This window comes from Apus apus, chromosome 5, assembly GCF_020740795.1.
Source record: "Apus apus isolate bApuApu2 chromosome 5, bApuApu2.pri.cur, whole genome shotgun sequence".
NCBI lineage: Eukaryota > Metazoa > Chordata > Aves > Apodiformes > Apodidae > Apus > Apus apus.
The window spans coordinates 44,868,878-44,874,877 of NC_067286.1; the positions used below are offsets into that span (position 1 = coordinate 44,868,878).

The 6,000-nt window shown below is 40.0% G+C and overlaps 1 protein-coding gene across 1 annotated transcript in view; it reads right to left on the reverse strand.

Annotated features, from left to right (window-relative positions):
* Positions 1-6,000, reverse strand: part of CEP128 (centrosomal protein 128) — a 124,300-nt gene extending 118,300 nt beyond the window's left edge. The window contains exon 1 of the mRNA XM_051620900.1: positions 5,899-6,000. The gene's annotated coding sequence lies outside the window, so the exon portion shown is untranslated. The remainder of the gene's footprint in view (positions 1-5,898) is intronic.

Below are 6,000 nucleotides of genomic sequence, written 5' to 3' on the forward strand. Positions count from 1 at the left end.
TGGAGACATCAGGGCTTTATCAATTGTTCTGCTCTACAGAAACATTCCCCTTTGCCTCACATGACTTGCTAAGCTATATTCAGATTGCCCAGGGCCAACTAAGACAAATAACCCCAAGTAACCAACTGTCTAAAGGAAGTCTAAGAACCAGTATCTTAATAACTCAAGAAGAAGTGGAGATACTATGGAAGAAGGTAAGTGCAGTGTCTTACAAAGAAGGAAAATAAAACTGTGGCCCAGAAGTTATAGACTAATGAGCTTAATTTAAATATGTAGAAAAAACTAAAATATACTCTTTAAAGTTTCCAACAAAAGATCTGTTCTCAAAAAAAAAAAATCAGTGTATGCATTGATATCAAATCAATCAATCTGGTAATGAGTAACTACATTTGTTAAACAGGGAAGAAGCAATAGAGGTCTTTTTGTTTTTTTAAGACCTGGGACACACATGACATTCACAAAAGTAAGCTAAAGAAACATGAACTAAATAAAGCTTTCCTAAAATGGAAGAGAAACTGACTATCAGAACTCATACAGCAGTTAACAGAAATTTAGTGTAAAATTGGAGAGCAGTACCAAGAGAGAACCTAGTGTGAATCCACTGTATATTTTCATTAAATGACCTGATAATGTAATATAAAATGTTTGCTAAGTTTGCAGCTGACACTATTTGTCAAACTCAACAAATACAGAAAGCAAAACAGAAGTTGGTAGGAGAAAGAGGAAAAAAGTATTTAAAAGCTCTAGTATTTCAAGTTGAACATACATCAACGTCATGCTCCAGAAAGAAAAAACTACCACAATATGAGATCTAAAAATAATGGTAATTTTTTAAATTGTGAAATATACTTTCTTTTATCCAGTGTTAATTAGACACAACCCAGATCACTATTTTGATGCTGCCATAATTCAATTGACTAGAATTCAAAAATTTCTTGAGGCAGACAAAATACAGCTTGTGAAGAAAGAATGGTGATTACTAAGTCTTAAAAAGGGCAAGGCAGAGGAGGGAAAATAGGATAGCAATCATCAGACACAGGAAAATAAATTATTAAAAGGTACAGGCAGCTATGGCTGGTATAGTAAAGTCACATCGTAACTGATTAAAATTACAACCCTCAAGAGGAAGGTAAGGCAGTATTCTTTTCTTAAACTATTACACACTGCAGCAGTTTGCCTAAAGGTCATGGAATCACCATCATAAGACCTGTGTTAATAGCACCTTTAAGGAGAGACAGTCTGAGCCTACTTTAGGAAAGAGGAAACAGATTGACAGACTCTTGAATTCTCTTCAGTCCTGTGGTCAACACAAAAAAAAGCCACAGTAAAGGTGTCATTTTTCTTGTCATTGGAGCTGAAGTTTTTCAAAGAAACTATGGATGAGATTAAGTTGTTATATTGTAATTTATGTAGAGGTGAGTAAATGTTTTTCCAAAGCCTTATATTTAAATTTTTAAAGGTTGTAAATTTGTGTCCCCCAGACTTGAATAGAAAGCCTTCAGACATGAAAATACACCAATGTACTCAGTCTGTACTCAAGTAAAAAAATATTCCTTGTATTTTCTGACATTATTAATTTATCTCATCTTTCCCTCCCGTTGTCTCACTAAAGCACATTTTTACTGCCAGTATAAAAATTCACTATTCCAGTGCCTCTCACTCCAGCCAGTTGAAATGAAGTCTAAAAGAGACTGAGAAAGCATAAACGCTGAGCACTGGGAAACAGGAAATAAAAGACAGAGAAAACTAAAAGGAATGAAACAGCAGTAGAAATAACAACATGGAATAATATTAGTTTTAACCATAATTCAGAAAAAAAAATAAACAGACACCAAACAAACAACTTACTCTTTCTTGAATGTTACTACATCAGGGTGTATTTTCCTTTCAGTCTTTACTAGAACCTCATGTAAACACCAGCAAGATCCATATTCCACCACACAAATCACAGGTATCACCAATAAGCATGAAATGAAACTTCTCTCAAAGTTGGACATCACTTGTTCTAGAATAATCCTGAATTCCTTGTATAACTGCAGTGTCAGTTCTCTGCGCTGAAACATCTCTTTCTGATCTTGCCAAGCATGACAAGCAGCACAATCCCTCAAAACCCAATAAACTGATGAAGTGATCAACCTCCTCCAAGCTTAACAAAGTTTTTCAGTTTCAAAGCATCTTGTGAAAATATCTTTAAAACACCAAGTAAAAGGGAAACACTGCTAATGGCTGCCGACGGCGAGGGAAGCAAGCAGTCCAGAATCAATGTGATTGATAAAGCAAGCTTCAATTTATTGAATACACAGTGTTACTTTTATACCCTTTTCCAAACCTACATGTAGTGAATTCATTGGATAGTAACCACGCATAGTGAATTCATTGGATAGTAACTACTTGTAGTAATTTCACTGGACGGCAACTACTTGCAGTGATTTTACTGGATAATAACACACATCTGAGTTCCAGGGTTCTTCCTTGTTTTCTATCATTCTACTTCTCTACCTTGTCCTTGAGTTAGTTTAAGCTAACAGAGATTGTTTATACTTGTGTTAGGCTAAAAAAAAGAGATTGCTTGTACAGCTGCTGTTTGTGCTACACTCTCAAGGCCTCTCGAGGAGATAGCAAGGGCCCATGGCCCTGCTGCTCAAGCCATTCTGCAACAAATGGCCATACTAAGAATTAAGCACAAGATCAGCCTTACTAGGGATGAAAAACTCAACCTTGAGACACTAAGCTACAGGAGCCTAGTCTTCATCTACTTTTGGACCTATGTACTAGCATATTTTGCCTGACTGTTATCATTCTTAAAATAAACATGTTTAATTTTAATGATCATAGCAAATGGTTGACTGTCTGTATCTGTCATATTATCTGAACTACCAAGTTATAGTAAATGTTTTGGCAACTTAGATTCTTCAGAACTCCATTCACAGCTTCACAGGAAGCAAATTCTCTTTTCCTCTTAAACTGGGCAGAAAAGCATATGTTGGATTTACTCTGTTTGCAGAATACTTCACAGAAGTATCCCACGACAGCTAGAAAACTAACCTTATATTATGCAATTCATATAGCTTGTCTGTGAGTCAAACAGCTCCACGTGAAAGATTAGGCTTAATTCCACCATGTCACATTTCTTTCTAAAAGCTGAGAGCTCAAAAATAATATGACTACAATATCACCAGTTTCACATTAGTGAAAAAGGGCTTTTTAACGATGTATGAGTAGGCAGAGAAATTAAGAGCAATGAGACATGTAAGAACATTCAAATTATAGAAAAAGTTTTAACTCATTTCCAGATGAAATGGCATAAACCAGCATATTTCAAAGGTTAGGTATTGCATCTCATCCAACAGGAACTAAATTCTTAAGATCTCAGAACGTGGCCCTATATGTACCTCTAGTTAGAGAGGTTTGGAAACTTGTCAGAAAGTGACAGGCACTGATAGAAATTAATGAAAAACAGCAGAAGCCTTATCTGCTGAAAACCTTGTTCTGAGAAGTCTCTCAAGCATAAGAGCCTCAACTACTGAAAAGCTATGACACTTGAGAAAACATCTGCAGCAGAAAAGATTAATGGGTTTGTTTTCAGCTGTCCAAAAATAGGCTCATTAAGATACTTACTGAAGAAAGGCTAGTAAACAAGTTAAACATTAAAGAAAACACTAGACACAGGAGTACATTTTGTCTGAAGAAAATTTTCTATTTATGGTTAAGTAGCACTCCTCTCTGCTGACATAAGCAACCTAAGAGGAACCATAAGCACTTTTAAGTTGAAGAAGTTTTTTTTATATAAACCAACATCCTAATTTTTAAAGGAATTACAGAAGTTTCATTCTAGATTAAAAATACTCTTAAAGAAGTAGAAACTTGTACAAATATTATGTATGCACACTTGCCCATTAATTTAAACCAAAAAAACCTTCTATTATAACTTTTTCCACAAACCTAGACTGGTTTCAGTTCACAATCATACAACCTACCATGACTTTTCTAGTATTCAGTCTACCCGAACAGATTATAAGCTTTCTTGCACTGATTAAAAAAAAACAACCAAACAAAAAAAACCCTCAGTATTTTCCTTCCCTGTAGGGGAAAAAAAACTAGCACTAGTTTCACTAGCACTCTCTTCCTAAGAGATCTGTAGGGTAAAGCAAACATGAAGCACAGCTGACAGTCTCAACAGCAAGTTCTGCAGCTCAAGTGAACAAAAGATGAACCCACTGCACACAATCCAATTATTTCTCAAGTATTTTAATTTGTTTAGCTCCATGCAGATTAATCCATGACCAAGTAACTAACTGTTCTGATTTCACCAGGACAGAATCATAGGCCAGCCATGGAGGACAAGCCACTAGTAGCCTGGAGTCAGCAGGGAGCTGAAGTCAGGCAGCTGACCCAACTTGACTAACAGGTGTATCCCACACCACTTACCTCAGACTCATTATAAAAGGGGAAGGTAGAGGAAAGGTTGAGAGTTCTGTTTCCTGGGGCTTCTCTTTCTTGACCTATTGCTCCCTTTGCTGCTCTTCAGGTCTAAACACCTCTCTTATGAGGGCAGGTTGAGAGAATGAGGGCTGATCAGCCTGAAGAGGAAGAAAATACTCCAAGGGGACCTTATAGCAACCTTCTAAAACCTGAAAGGGGCCTGTAAGAGGGTTGGGGAAGACCTGTTCACTAGGGCATGTAACTATAGGACAAGGGGTAATGGTTTTATGCTAGAGAAGACTAGATTTAGGTTGGACATTAGGAAAAAATTCTTTAATATGTCAGTGATGGATCACTGGAACAGGTTGCCTAGTGAGGTGGTGGGGGCTCCATCCTTGGAGACAATCAAGGTCAGGCTTGATGGGGCTCTGAGCAATCTGGTCTAGTGTGAGATGTCCCTGCCTATTCTAGGTGGGGGTTGGACTAGATTACCTTTATAGGTCAATCTTTTCTAGTTGGAAAAGTGACTGCTTTTTGTAGGGGAGTTGGACTAGATGACCTTTATAGGCCCCTTCCAACCCAATACATTCTGTGATTCCATAATCTTATATACTTTATGTTGGTGTTTGTATTTATTATTTCATTGTCAGTTTATATTTAAAACCATGCAGCTTTTCTCCTCTTCCTGATTGCTTTTCTCAGCTGAAAAGGGGTCATCAGGTGAGAGCAAACTACTTGTTTAGACCCAGCTAAATAAATAGTGATTCAGTGCTAAAGGCATGTTTGAAGCCTTATAGTTAAGACCGGGCATGACAAAAAAAAAAAATTGATAACCATTCCAGAAAAGGATAACATGACAGCTGAAAGGCCCTTTGCTTCAGTGTTTCTAACTGAGCCAGAACTTTTTTTAAAAAATGAGCAAGGTTATTCAGCATGGTGACATTTCACCATCCTGCTTTCAGGCACCAGTACTACATTTTACTGTCAATTTGTGACATTGTGTTCCTAGCACTCCTCAGCACCACAACACAGAAGGCGGTTCCTTCATGCTGTTCACAAGTAAGCATAACTAATGTCCTCTGCAAATCCTTCTCCTGCCGGCCATGTACGGAGCTTTACTAACGCCTGACCTCATCACTGAGGGCCTTCGGGTCTCCTGGATCTTTTTGCTCCGGACAGAACGGCGCAGAGGGACGACTCCAGCGCGGCGCCGCGCACGCCGACGGCCGGGCCTCCGCCAGGCCCGCTGGCTGCCCCGGCTCGTGACTCGCCCCGCGCCGCCGCACCCCGAGCCTCCCGCCGCAGCTCCCGGCCGCCCGAGGCCGCTCACCTCAGCGACGGTCCTCCCGCCGCGCCCAGACAGCCCCGAGCGGCCGCGCAGCCCCTTCCTGCACGCCGCTCTGGCCGCAGCCCCCGCCTCTACCCTTCCCGCGCCCCTAGCCCTCACCGCACAGCAGCTGCCAGCGGAGGCCCTACCTCCCCGAGCCGAAGCCCACTTCTTCCGCGGGCACGCCCAGCAGCCCCACACACCTCCTCTCCTCGCCGCTATGGCAACTTGAACTAGCCGCCCTGCCACCA